At 42.4% G+C, this 15264-nt stretch overlaps 1 protein-coding gene across 12 annotated transcripts in view; it reads left to right on the top strand.

Moving 5' to 3' along the window:
• Positions 1-15264, top strand: part of SIPA1 (signal-induced proliferation-associated 1) — a 310973-nt gene that overhangs the window by 138930 nt on the left and 156779 nt on the right. For 3 of the 12 annotated variants that reach the window (XM_063945192.1, XM_063945191.1, XM_063945190.1), the window contains 2 exons: positions 8983-9086; positions 9443-9607. The exons of 7 other annotated variants lie outside the window; for them this stretch is intronic. The gene's annotated coding sequence lies outside the window, so the exon portion shown is untranslated. Of the gene's footprint in view, positions 1-8982; positions 9087-9442; positions 9608-9940; positions 10055-15264 lie in introns of all 12 variants that reach the window. 2 more of the 12 variants (XM_063945193.1, XM_063945196.1) reach the window with 2 other exon arrangements.

The raw sequence follows: 15264 nt of genomic DNA on the forward strand, positions 1-15264 counted from the left end.
TGGAGGCTGTCTTTTTTTCTACGCCGCGAGTGCCGCCAGACCCTGCAGTATATACTATTGGACACAGTGCCTGCTGTAACCATTGGAGGGCACCGGCTAGTCACAGGTTTTAACATACCTTTCGGATCTAGGAGTGCCTTGGACTGCTTTATGATATATATATATATATATATAGATAGATAGATAGATATATATTGTATAGATATAGATATTAGTTCCAAAGGTCCGGCACTCCGATAATAGAAAGAATAGCCGCTGGTGCCCGCACAGTCACAATTCAATATACTTCAAAGGTGCAGCACTCGGCGTAATAAACACAGTAGACAGATTACAACAACGTTTCAGTGCTTTCCCACTATCCTCAGGTTATCTTGTAATCTGTCTACTGTGTTTATTACGCCGAGTGCCGCACCTTTGGTGTGTGTGTGTGTATGTATATATATATATATATATATATATATACACACACACATATCCGGCGCTTCCATTAAGCAGCGGGCCCTGAGGGGGCGGACCCACTCTCCCCTCCCCATCCGAGGAGGATGAAAATGGCTGTGGAACTTCTAGGAAGCCAGCTTTACACCTGGGGGACTGGACAGTTGGTAATGGTGTGTGTGGGGGGGTGGGGGGGGGGTGGGGGGTGTAGGAGGTGGAGGGGGCAGTAGGCAGGAGGTTTGCCTAGGGTGCTGAGAAACCTTGCACCGGCCCTGCACATAGTCCATATCTCAAGAAAATTTAGTCAAAATCGGTGGTGCTGGGCTCTGGGGGAGTTCAAGGGAAATCGCAAGTGAAAATCGGGCATAGCAAGGATTGCACCGTGTGTACACACCCTTAGAGAGATATAGAGATCAACACCGTCTGAGGATGGCGTAATCCAAGGGGGCCAAACTCTGAGGAGCTTTGCTCTTCGGAGTTTGGTACAAAGGCGTCAGACTGTAGTCTCCAGTGATAATTTCTGTGAATTCATTCGCACTAGGCAATTAGTATATACTGCAGCTATAATTCATAAGATTATGCAGAAACTGCAGTTTCAACACAATATTATGAAAAAAAGCTTAATAATTAATCCCTTAAGCCTTTTAAAGTAGGGGATACTGTATTTGATAAAAAAAATCTTCAATAAATACAGTACAAAACTTTTTATGTAGAAACAGAAATTACTAGAGCGGCACTGTCAATCAAAAGCTGCAGTGACGGAACTAGAAATTTTGTGCGCCCCTGCCAAAATTATGTAGAAACCAGGAGACCTACTAAGCGACCAGGATCGATTGGCAGAGGGTACACACTTGTCCGTCGGACAAACTGGTTGGTTGGGAGTCTGACCTCTCGAGGATTGGACAAGTGTGTGCCCAGCCTTAGGATTTCCCAGCAAGAGCTCAGACTTCAGTCCCACTGAAAATTTGTGGTACTGTATAACCTAAAGAGGGATCTGTACAGGGGGACCCATTGCAATTTCATGGACCTTGAGTTTTTTTGCAGGAAAAAGTGATATAGAATTACAAAGTTAACACACAAACACATTACTCTAATAAAAGAAAAGTGTGTATGCACACCTTATCAGTTACAGGTATACACACTTATACTAGGGCAGTGTTGGTTTTGTATTTCACTTTATTTTCAAAAATACTGACAATCACTTGCCTTGTGTTGATTGCATGGTCACATTCAAAGATGTAAAAAGTTCTGCTATGATGACATCACAAAAACCTGGGACTTCAGGAATGGGTGTGTTTGTCCAGTGTATCTATGCAGAGTGAAGAGAGGTATGGGCCTAAGAGTAGTAATCCGATGGTCTGCGTATTACTCTGATGTTAGAAGATCATCTCATGTGCGGTACGCAGTACGCGCATGCTCTGGTCTTTTACTGCAAGATATTTCTCCATTACCCAATGCTGCAGCCTGATTGTCAGGTTACAGCCGTTTAGGGATGGGGTGGCCACCCTCATTTTCTGAGAGTGCCAAGGCCAGGGTCTGTGTCTTCCTATGGCTATGGAGCTGCGAGTGCCATTCTGTGTAGCCTCAGGCTCACTCAAATGGCCAATGCTTTTGCAGCATGATTTGATGCTGCATCTTAGGACACAACAATGGATCACAGAAGCCAGCTGGAGGCACATGAGACTCCTCCTGCTGTATTATCATATTATCACATCGCTACTGTGTCCAAAGACGCATAGCGTTGTGAACTGCGTCCATTTCTGAATCAGGCCCTATGTGCAATTAAATGCATTGATGCACTTGATGTTACTGCATCATGTTATTCAGGTTTAATATTTAAGTGTTTTGCTTGGACATCTCACAATGGAGAGTTTGTAATAGTTTAGTCTGCTACTATTTACAACATAATCCTGGGTATTGTTTTAAAATGATACAGTTGTGGAGGCTGCAGCTTTCAATGGTACCAGCAGACTGTAAATTTGCCTGCTAAAAAACACTGTAGGCAGTTCCAGAATGTCACAAAATAGAGCTTCATTGTTCAGGCAGTTGTATCATAATAAATACTGACCGGCCTACGTCATGCTGTTCACAAGGATGTGTAAATAAAAAAGAATACATTTGTAAATCTGACATTTGTGGTAGTTAGGCTGATTAAACATTTTTGTGCAGTTACAATAAATGTTTAATGCACTATTTTTAACCTGCGTGCAGCAATATATGTGCAGAGTAACAATAGCCACAGTGTGGTCTGTAATCCAAAGAAAATGTACCTAGAAAGTGTTCCCTCTTATTTATTCAGACAGCAAGAGGGTTTAGCAAGTGCTCATGATAAATTACATGTAGATGGAGTTCAAGTACTTTTGTCAGGTTGATGCCGATGTAATTAATGTGTTGCTGTGTTGGCTTTTATTTTGGGCAGGAGAGGATCTTGGTATATGGAGCTGTCTGTACTGATAACGTGATGAGGAATAGCTGCTTGGCACATCCTTCCAAAATTACTCATTTCACCACCGAATCATCTGCTACTGTTAACTGTCATTTTGATACTTTTACCAAACCTCCCAATTGTCCTGAAAATAGGGCAATCTGCAGAGGGAAATATTATTTTAGAGTCCAGAGAACATTGAAAAATCTGAGGCACGCAAGCACATGCACACATACTGTACACAGATCATTATGCAGAAACACAGTGGTGGTCAGCAGCTACCACCGTGTATGTAGAGTTGCTCTACAGCTACTTTTGTAGTATTCTGAGGAATTCTGCATCATGTTTAAATAAATAAGATAGCTATGATCTTATACATGTATATGTAAATGACCTCCTTCAATACACAAAGAGGGTAATTCTGAGTTGATCGCAGCAGGAACTTTGTTAGCAGTTGGGCAAAACCATGTGCACTGCAGGGGAGGCAGATATAACATGTGCAGAGAGAGTTAGATTTGGGTGGGTTATTTTGTGTCTGTGCAGGGTAAATACTGGCTGCTTTATTTTTACACTGCAATTTAGATTGAACACACCCCACCCAAATCTAACTCTCTCTGCACATGTTATATCTGCCCCCCCTGCAGTGCACATGGTTTTGCCCAACTGCTAACAAAGTTCCTGCTGCGATCAACTCAGAATTACCACCAATATTTGGCTACAGTCAGTAGAATGGAGAGGTCAGTAGCTGTTACAACCTATGTATATACATTTATTATGCCCAGCTGGTGGTATGCGGATTTAAAGAACTAATGGCATATGTTTAAGTTTTGTATGTACATTCCCCCCATCTGCATACTTTCATTGGGACACATCTATTCACAGTGCTGGGGAGAGCTTGGGTGCTGCCTAGCATCTAGGAGAGTGATGTAAGTGGGAGTTTGCTATTAGGCTCTGCAGCCTTTTCTGGAGTCCCATTTTCAGTGAACACTAGGGACAGTATCCTATTAGCCCCAATGCGATTTCAGCCAATCAAATGGGCAGATATCGTAATTAATGACCGATGGTCATTATCACAGTATCCAATTAGATTCCGTTTTGATCAGCCTAAATTGGACCTGTGATCACACGAAAACACATGGGATCAGGAAGAAGTCCCCGTTCCTATGTGTTATCGGGGCTCCTGCGGCCCCTTATTGCGGGTTATGCTTTGGGTGCCTGAGGCACCCAAAGCATAATCCCCGATAAGGGCCGGCAGCGGGGAAAAGGACGCCAGGGGAAAAGTACCACTGCTAGTAGGATACTGGCCAATATTGGGAGGTATTTTACCCCTCACCCACCGCCAACCATACTATTTTTGTCAATAAAATGAATGGTGGTATTCTTACATAAGGGAACTGAATAATTGCAATAAGCATAAGGTGGTTTAAACTAGAGATGTGTGGTTTCGGATTTACTCGGATCTCAAAAACAGCATCTTATTGGCTACAGACTCTCACATGTTTTGGATAGTCAATAAGATAAATCCAGGATAAATCTTGCGCTAGTTTGTAGAAAAGAACTGAATAAATCTGAACCTACACATCTCTAGTTTCTGGCTTATGTGTACATCACACCTGGCATGCACTCCAATAATTGTAATTTGTTTGTTTAGGAGGTGTTTGTATTTAAGGCTTTGGCTTGCTGGACTAAGGGGGTCATTCCGAGTTGATCGCTAGCTGCTTTCGTTCGCTGCGCAGCAATCAGGCAAAAAATTGGCACTTCTGCGCATGCGGCACAATGCGCACGCGCGTTGTACTATTACAACGAACTATGTAGTTTCACAAAAGGTCTAGCGAAGCTTTTCAGTTGCACTGCTGGGCGCAGAGTGATTGACAGGAAGAGGGCATTTCTGGGTGTCAACTGGCCGTTTTCAGGGAGTGTTCGGAAAAACACAGGCGTGCCAGGAAAAATGCAGGCGTGGCTGGCCGAACGCAGGGCGTGTTTGTGACGTCAAAACAGGAACTGAATAGTCTGAAGTGATCGCAAGCGCTGAGAAGGTCTGAAGGTACTCTGAAACTGCACAAAAAATGTTTGCCGCCGCTGTGCGATCCTTTCGTTCGCACTTCTGCTAAGATAAAATACACTCCCAGTGGGAGACGGCATAACGTTTGCATGGCTGCTAAAAACTGCTAGCGAGTGATCAACTTGGAATGACCACCTAAGCCTCTTTTGTTTATGACTTCTCACCCTCCCTCCCAGGGACAGATTTTGCCTTCAGCGGGCCCAGGGCAGTCAAGAAAGGGTGGCCTGCCCCCACTCCTTCAGCCCCGACCTTGTCACTCTTCATTATTATTATCAGTTATTTATATAGCGCACACATATTTTACAGTGCTTTTACAGAGACTATTTGGCTATTACATCAGTCCCTGCCCCAGTGGTAATTACAGTCTATATTCCGTACTACATGTACATGCACACGCATTCACACTAGGGTTAATTTTGTTGGGAGCCAGTCAACCTACCAGTATTATTCTGGATTGTGGGAGGAAACCCCAACAATCACGGGTAGAAAATACTTTTTATTAAAAGTGTACCAACCCTCCTCATAATCCTGCCAGAAAGCTTTGATTATTGCCTACTTATTATATCAAATATGTGTTCCCAGATGTCCATTTCCCTGCTTCTGCCAACCATCCTGATCCCCCTCTAGTCCTTATTCCTTATCCAGTGCTGTCTCTGGCGCAACTAGCAGCAGCCATATTGGATTGGTCAGCTGACCTCTGACACATGGGGACGCAAAGTTTGAATGGGAGCTGCCTATTTAAGACTCACTCTGGCTGAAAGCAGAGCCATATTAACTTATAGCCACAGTGTACAGCTGCCCAGGGCCCCACAATTTTGGGGGCCTTTGAGTAGGGGCGGATGGTGGTCACATAATCAGAACATTGATGCAGCATTCTATACTTGCCTCCCAGCCAGGGCAGGTTCTAGCAAAAAGGGACAAAGGGGAAGGGAAAACTTCTGCACCAGTCAAAAGGTCAATGTATGTTCTTTATTAAATGAAAAAAAAACCCCATTAATACATGCATTATGATATTAATTCACTGTTATATGTTGGGGGTGCCGCCATAGACAATAAGGTTGAAGACACAAAAAGAAGAAAAGATTGTCTCTTTGTTGGCGCACAAAAGGAGAAAGAATGATTAAATCTAAGAAGTAACTTTTATTAGTAATCAATTAAAATAGATGTGAAATATATTTGGAAAAATATTTTATTAATAAAGATATTATATCAATTAAAAATGTTCACTGTGTCACTTGTTTCATTTACATTTATTAATTCTAAGGGTCCAGACCACTCGTAGCCTATATCCATCAATTGGTATAATTTTAAATAATGTGTCACTTTACAGGGGACCGAAAAGGAAGTTCGTGTGGAATGGGTCCACGTACAGAGAAAGTGTCCCGCAATATAATGCACTTTTTAAATGCAATATATTTCTATAACACCCCCCGTTCTGTGCTCATTTATACAGTTGATTACTTGCCTGTTCTTAATACTAAAACAAGTTATAGGAACAGAACACTGTCATGATTGAAATCATACAGTGTTGCGATCCCCTTTTAAGTTGACACAATGCTGTCACATGTGTTACTTGCCTATGACAAGGAGTTCCTATAATAAGGAAATTCATAAATATGATGGGGTAAATCAATGCATGATATGCTTGTATTCAAATGTCATACATCTGTCTTTTACAGTTTTATCCCATTAAAATATTGGCAGGAAGCCTTTAAGGAAAAACCACAATATTTCTTGTGATGGTTTTATATGTATATCATGTCCTTATTGTGTGTCAGATTTATAATGCAGTAATTGGTGATTTAATATCTCAAAAGATATCACAATGTGTAAGGGCAGGGGGTCGCTGAAACCTATGCAATAAATAGCAACTTTTTTATTGCGGATAAAAGTACACCTGAAGTGTCTTTGCAGCGATGATTTGATATTTAATCTCTCATATATCTCTCACTGAATAAGGGAACAACACCACTAAAACATATATACTGTTTTAATTTTAATTTTACACCTATACATCCAGCCGCACGCAGTTTGAATTATCATCAGCGTGTCACTGCAACGGCTGTTTTCAGATTTATAATGCAGTAATTGGTGATTTAATATCTCAAAAGATATCACGATGTGTAAGGGCAGGGGGTCACTGAAACCTGTACAATAAATAGCAGCTTTTTATAGGTGTAAAATTAAAACAGTATATATGTTTTAGTGGTGTTGTTCCCTTATAAATCTGACACACAATAAGGACATGATATACATATAAAACCATCACAAGAAATATTGTGGTTTTTCCTTAAAGGCTTCCTGCCAATATTTTAATGGGATAAAACTGTAAAAGACAGATGTATGACATTTGAATACAAGCATATCATGCATTGATTTACCCCATCATATTTATGAATTTCCTTATTATAGGAACTCCTTGTCATAGGCAAGTAACACATGTGACAGCATTGTGTCAACTTAAAAGGGGATCGCAACACTGTATGATTTCAATCATGACAGTGTTCTGTTCCTATAACTTGTTTTAGTATTAAGAACAGGCAAGTAATCAACTGTATAAATGAGCACAGAACGGGGGGTGTTATAGAAATATATTGCATTTAAAAAGTGCATTATATTGCGGGACACTTTCTCTGTACGTGGACCCATTCCACACGAACTTCCTTTTCGGTCCCCTGTAAAGTGACACATTATTTAAAATTATACCAATTGATGGATATAGGCTACGAGTGGTCTGGACCCTTAGAATTAATAAATGTAAATGAAACAAGTGACACAGTGAACATTTTTAATTGATATAATATCTTTATTAATAAAATATTTTTCCAAATATATTTCACATCTATTTTAATTGATTACTAATAAAAGTTACTTCTTAGATTTAATCATTCTTTCTCCTTTTGTGCGCCAACAAAGAGACAATCTTTTCTTCTTTTTGTGTCTTCAGGGCAGGTTCTAGCCCTTGTGGCGCCCCGGGCAAAATAGGGGCGTGGCTTCATAAAGGGGCATGGTCAGTTATGCCCCCTGTAGAGTTGTGCCCCGTTTGTGCCCCCAGTGGTATTGCCCCCAGTGGTATTGCCCCGAGTACAGTTGTGCCCCCTAGTTGCGCCGCTTACAAAAACATAAATAAATGAATTTTTTTTTTTTAATTAATACCATCCCCGCTCCTGATTCCCAACCGCTGCTGTCCGGCGCCGCTCCTCTGATCTATGGAAGAGACGTCATGACATCTCTCCCATAGCACCGCATTAACACTAGAGGTCAATCATGACCCCTAGTGTCTATGTGCCGTTCCACAATGCTGTGCGGTGCGCGATTACGTCATTGCACACTGCACAGCAGTGACAGCCAGCACCAGGGGGCACCACCAGTAGCGGATCTTGCCACGGCGGCGGCGCCCTCCGGGTGGTGGCGGCGCCCTTCGGAAAGGCGGCGCCCCGGGCAAAAAAATCCTGTGTGCCTGTAGCAAGATCCGCTACTGCTCCCAGCCTGCAGCCAGACAGTGAATGGCTATCAGTGTGTTGATTGGTAGATTGCTGGGGCTGTATGGAAGCATGTGGAGACAATATTTATTATACAATACAATAAAAAAGAAATTAATACAGCAAAAACTATAAGCTGAGTTTTCACAGCTACAGTATGTACTAGAGCCCTTCTGTACCCAAGGGGTAATAACAGGATTTGAATCAGAAGACAATTCACACAGTCTGTGGCTGTATTTACCAGGAACTGCTATGTCTGCTAAATCTCGCATTACTGTTAGATTTCATTCTATGGGGAAGATGTATAAACCTTTAAAAGAGATAAAGTGGTGAGAGATAAACTACCAACCATCATGGCAGTTAGGAGCTTATTGGCTGCTGCTTTGTCTCTCCCCACTTTATCCCTCTGCAAGCTTTGATACATATGCCCTACAGTCTGTAAAACATCAGAAGATGATTGGTTGGTACTTTATCTCCCTCTACTTTATCTCCAAAGTTTGATACATCTCCCCCTGTGTAACTGTTTATGCATTTTTTAATTTGCTGGTTCCTCCTTCATTTTTTCATTCGAATTTCAGTTCCCCATCACGAACCACAACCTTTTGCTGCTTTCCTTTGTCTCACGCTCTTATCGTCTCTGTCTTCATCTGCTATACAAGACTGGGGCAATGTCATTTTCAAGGTAACATCTTTCTCTATGCTCTGTGAAACATTGCATTTTGCGTTTTTCTTTTCTGAAGCTCTGCATTCTGACTTCTTATCATCTCAGTGTCTAGTCAGCATTTAAACCTACAGTGTCAATGAGTATAACTAATAAAACCATTACATGTCATACACTGTACATCGTATGTCTGCACATATACGTACAGTTTTACAGCTAAAGAAATGTCAAGCTGAGACAAACATTTCAAAATGTTTTTTCTTCTTCAAATGTATCAGTTGAGATATAGCAGGCATTCTTTTTATGGAATTAGAGAGTAGCGCCTTGATCTGTGGAAACAATCTCATCTCGCACTAAAGGCTTGTACTTGCTTGCAGATTTACATGCACCTGCGGTGCGTTGCCCAGCTTGAATGCTTAAAATATTCATCAGATTACCATGATAAACACCTCAACTTGAATTCTCATATTAGCAGCCATCCAATAAACCAAAAAGACAACAAGCAAGTTCTCACGGTTAATCAGGGATTTGTCACATTTTCAGTGAGTATTTTAAAAAGCGTGTGATATAACACTGTTCTAAACCTCTTCATTCACAACCATAGTGTGCTTAATAGTTACTTAGGTACAGTATTGTCTGTTCTTATTATCCTTTCAGAATGGCGGGATAAAAGCATGCATGATGTGTATTGTTATATAGCAGCCAATCTTACTTATTACATGTATATTACTTAGACTGAAAGATGCTTTATAAAGTTATTACAAAGTCATGTACTATTCCGAAGCTCTAGTTTATTCTTTGTTTCATCTCTCAAAGAACAGACAGCTGTTTGATAAATGTCCCTCATGTTATCTTGTCATGGATACTTTTTGTAGAAGAAAGATCAGTGAGCAGGTTACAGTGAATCTTTTCATCTAGTGACAAGGTTATGACTCCCCAGAGACAGCAGCAATAGCTGTGGGTGACCTCACTTTGGCCTGTTTGCACTTGTAAGTACTCAAAGGAAACATTATCTACTATTTTTTTTTGTAATTATCATATACCATACAAACGTGCAAGGTAAGTATGAATGGTCTTTTGATTGTCCGTTGTGACTTATATGATTTGTTAAGTACAATGCAGAAGCTACCTGCATTTTATAAAAACCCATGCCAAATGTTTATGAAAATATCTTGGGGGTCATTCCGAGTTGTTCGTTCGTTATTTTTTTGTCGCAACGGAGCGATTAGTCGCTAATGCGCATGCGCAATGTTTGCAGTGCGACTGCGCCAAGTAAATTTGCTATGCAGTTAGGAATTTTACTCACGGCATTACGAGGTTTTTTCTTCGTTCTGGTGATCGTAATGTGATTGACAGGAAGTGGGTGTTTCTGGGCGGAAACTGGCCGTTTTATGGGAGTGTGTGAAAAAACGCTACCGTTTCTGGGAAAAACGCGGGAGTGGCTGGAGAAACGGAGGAGTGTCTGGGCGAACGCAGGGTGTGTTTGTGATGTCAAACCAGGAACGACAAGCACTGAACTGATCGCACTGGAAGAGTAAGTCTCGAGTTACTCAGAAACTGCACAGAGAAGTCTTTTCGCAATATTGCGAATCTTTCGTTCGCAATTTTGATAAGCTAAGATTCACTCCCAGTAGGCGGCGGCTTAGCGTGTGCAAAGCTGCTAAAAGCAGCTTGCGAGCGAACAACTCAGAATGACCCCCCTTGTGCTGTATATAATAGTATATACAGGGCTTAAAGTGGTCCTGGATAGGTGGTGGAACTCATTTACCTTGCCACCTCCCGCCCCCCCCCCCCCCCCTTTCCACATTAAGCGGAGCCAGGGTCAGTGCTTGTGTTTTTGGCACCCCTTGTAAACTACAAATTAGTGCCCTTCTTCCCATATTTTTTTTACAAAGGAATTGATCTCACAAAGAAGCAGCGTGATCACACAATAGTACCCCCAATTCAAATTACACCATACAGTAGCATAATCTTACTCGCATTACACCGCATGTAGTGCCACTGATTCATATTACACCACATAGTAATGCCCCTTATTATGTATACGTCACTCAGTAGTGCCCTTAATTCACGTTGCACTACACATTGGTACCCTTTATACACATTATACCACACATTAGTGCCCCTTATATTCAAAGCCCACAGTAGTGCCCCTTATACACAATTCCCACAGTATACAGTAAGTGCCCCTAACCTATAATGCCCACAGTTGTAGTGCTCCTTACACACAATGACCACAGAAGTGCCGCTTATACACAAAATGGCCAGAGTAGTAGTGCTGCTTATATAAAGAATGCCCACAGTAGTAGTGCCCCTTACACATAATGCCCACAATAGTAGTACTGTAGTAGTGCTTCTTATACACATAATGCTCACAGTAGTGCCCCTTATACACATCTCTGCCTCTGTCACTCCAGCCCTGTGTTCCTCCAGCAGCTCTATGCCCTGTGTCCCTCCAGTCCCTTCTCATCTTATCTTCAAGATGCACAGAGCCTGCTCCTCTTCATGGCTCTTCTTCACTTCAGCAGTGGTGACAGCATGACATCACATACGCCGTTCCGGAAAAAGAAACCACTGGGCCCTGAGGGGGGGATAAATGCTGTCCAGCAGACACAGCATGTGTGAGTACCAGGAGGGGTGGGCTATAGATGGAGGAGGACCGTGGAGCCACCAGGTCCTGATGAAGGGGGATGGGGGGTGGCTGCAACTCATCAGTAACATTAGTACCGCCTGCATCATCAACTGACGTAGGTTATGGCAATGGACGAGGTGGAACTAGTTCCTCCTACTATTACAGGTGGTCCATCTCGTTCCTCCCCACTTTAATCCCTGATTATATACACACTTTCCATCTTTACAGATTCACAGACCTACAACGGCCAGTGCTTATGAGCAGTGGTTAAGCCTTTCTGAGAAAGTGACTGATGAATAGTGGTCAGTAGGAGGTGGAGTTTGTGCCATGTGGGGGCATGGTTTGTGTGGAACAAAATGTTGGGAGGTGTGGTAAATATGCAATCGTATTCAAATTCAATATCTAGTGTGACTCAACTAATCACATGTGGATTAATTAATAAACTCCGGCTGGTACATTGGACAATGATCAGGCTTAAGCTATACGCCTGTACAGTGGTTGGACTGATCTTTATATTCTGACCCATTCATGCGATATCGCAAGAGTGTGTTCGCACCTTTGATTGTGTTTTTTTTTTAAGAAAACCAGTCACATCTGAAGATCTGGTCCTATACTGTATATATAGTGACAAGATAACTGGAATAGTGGTGGAAGGCAGGTATATTTGCCGCAGGTTTCTTACCTATGTGTTTTGAATGGGTTGCAGTTATGTGACCGGCGGTCAGGAGACCGCCGGTCACAATACCGGCCCCTAAATCCCGCCCACTCACAATACCAAGGGGCTTGTTGTGCACGCATACCCAACCATTTTAAAACCCCAGAAATATTGTGTTGGTTCTGCTGAGAGCTTTTGGTAAGAACTGGATTAGGGTCATGGGGTTGGATGTAAGAGGACGGTATGAAACATGGGTCATCTCTCTCACTGTTTGTGGTCTAACATATTTGCATGCCACTGGGGATCTGGTTTTATATTTGTATACATACACACATATATATCCCGCACACACACACATACACTAGTTGCTTGTAATGTTATCATACATGTTGTGTTAGATGTCAGTTTTATGTGTAACTTTTAATAAATTATTCATCACTCCTGTCCATAAGTTTTCCTGTTTAATCAACGCCTGTACTAAATTCCCTCACTTTCCAATAAAAGGTCATACATGCTGCACGGGATGCGGTTACGTTGCCGGCAGTCAGGATGCAGACGCCAGAATCCTGACACCTAACAATGCCGACATATGCAATCCCGACCATCAGGGTCTATTCTCACTCGTGGGTGTCCATGACACCCATAGAGTGGGAATAGAACCTTTGGCAAGAGCAGCGAGCCACTGAGCCAGAAAGGAGCTTTGTTGTGCTCGCCCCACTCTGGCATTCTCGCGGCGTCAATATGCGGACAGCCAGGATCCCAACTGCCAGTCTTCCAGCCCCAATCCAAGCCGCACTATTGATAGTTTATTTGTCTTCATGCTAAATTAACCCTACTGTGTTTTTATTTTTTTGTATAAAGTATACTGCCCAACAATAAAAATTATTTTTTTTGTTTGGTGCCTGGAATGTTAGTATTGATTTTAGTTATATTGGGGGTGCTAACTCCAAATATGAAAAAACAGTTTTTCTCTATCAGCTATACTATTTGCGCATGCCCAGGCTGCGGTACATCGCCATCTGGGTGACCATCAGTCTGAGCTAAGCGTTGCAGAGGTGTGATACCCCATTAATGTAACTGCCTGTGATTATATGTTTATATATGGGGCATCATACTGTCTATGCCCTGGGCTAAGTACAGAAAATGAAAGCTGGAATTTTTGAAGGCCCTCAAATAAGACAGCTCATAAATGATCCTGGCTTCATAAATTCCATGAGTGAGCAAAGTGCAAGGCCGTCATTCGTCCTGGTTGTCAGAAACTTTTCTGGGCAACCACAAAGCTCAAAACTATGCTGAGCTAGTAAACAACATGCTCACTAATTACAGAGACTCGTATGAATGGGAGCTGCAGTTGCTGCAGCACGACAAGGCGGACTAGCCATGCCGAAAGTGCCCGTTTAGTGCAGATGTAGCCACGATGAGTGTTGCTACATCTATTTATCTATATCTATATATATATCTATATATATATATATATATATATAATACATACATACATGTTGAGTATCCCATATCCAAATCTTCCGAAATATGGAATATTCCGGAATACTTAATTTTTGGAGCGAGAGTGAGATAGTGAAACCTTTATTTTCTGATGGCTTAATGTACACAAACTTTGTTTAATACAAAAAGTTGTTCAAAATATTGTATTACATGACCTTCAGGCTATGTGTGTATAAGGTGTATATGGAACATAAATGAATTGTGTGAATGTACACACACTTTGTTTAATGCACAAAGTTATTAAAAATATTTGCTAAATTTACCTTCAGGCTGTGTGTATAAGTGTCACAACTGAGGGCCTGAGCTGACGGGAGGCAGCCTCAGTTGTAGGGGCTGAGATGTACCGGAACCTGGGAGGTTGTATCAGACCCCTGGACATGTAAGTAACATGAATAATAACTGCCCGAAGGCGTGACCACGACAACTTGGATAAAAGTCAATGATGTTTATTATGACAACTCCGCAACACAGCAGCAGTAAAAGAAAACGTAAAAGTCAGCAAAGAATAAATACAGTTCCTGGGTACTACAGGATGGCAGGAGCCACAGGGCACTGGTAGTGTGAGATAGTTCTTATGATCTTCTAGATGGAAAGTCCTTACCAGGCCCGACTGTAGCAATGGAGATAACCCAGGATTGTGCCAGCTGGTGTTCCAGGAAAAGCTGGGTTGCTGAAGATAAAACAGCTGCTGTGGATACTGGCTGGAACCAGACTGTTGTTAGCACGGAGTGGATACTGGCTGGAACCAGTTAAATAATAAATGAACTTGGGAGCGATGAAATATGAACTGAAATGTAGAACTTGAGAGCGGAGAAATAATAATACCGGTGGAGAGTGGTAAAGTGTAGAAAGGACACCGGCCCTTTAAGGGAAGCTGTACTCTGCTGGAAGCAGGTAATGTTGTAGCTGGAAACAGATGAATCCACAATGGATTGGAGAGTCAGGCTACACCGCAGGTGGAATGCTGGTGCGGGTCTCTATGGTGGAAGTCTTGAGACAGGAGCTGGAACCTGGAAGACAATCACAGGAGAGAGACAAACAGGAACTAGGTTTGACAACCAAAGCACTGACGCCTTCCTTGCTCAGGCACAGTGTATTTATACCTGCAGCAAGGAAGGGATTGGCTAGGCAATTATGCAGATTATCAATACTGAGAACAGATTGGTGGAAATGATCAGCTGACAGAATCCAAGATGGCTGCGCCCATGCAGACCCTTGGAGGGAAGTTTGGTTAGTAATCCATGTGGTAATGAAAACAGTAATGGCGGCGCCGGCCACCGGAGACAGGAGGCGCCAGGCTGACAGATGCACATCCAACCACGCGGACACAGCGGAGGCCGCGGCTGACGTAATCGCCACTCAGACACTCTGCATGCAGAAGAGCAGGGACGGCGGCGGAGGCCGCGGGA

The sequence above is a fragment of the Pseudophryne corroboree genome, chromosome 11, assembly GCF_028390025.1.
Source record: "Pseudophryne corroboree isolate aPseCor3 chromosome 11, aPseCor3.hap2, whole genome shotgun sequence".
Lineage (NCBI taxonomy): Eukaryota > Metazoa > Chordata > Amphibia > Anura > Myobatrachidae > Pseudophryne > Pseudophryne corroboree.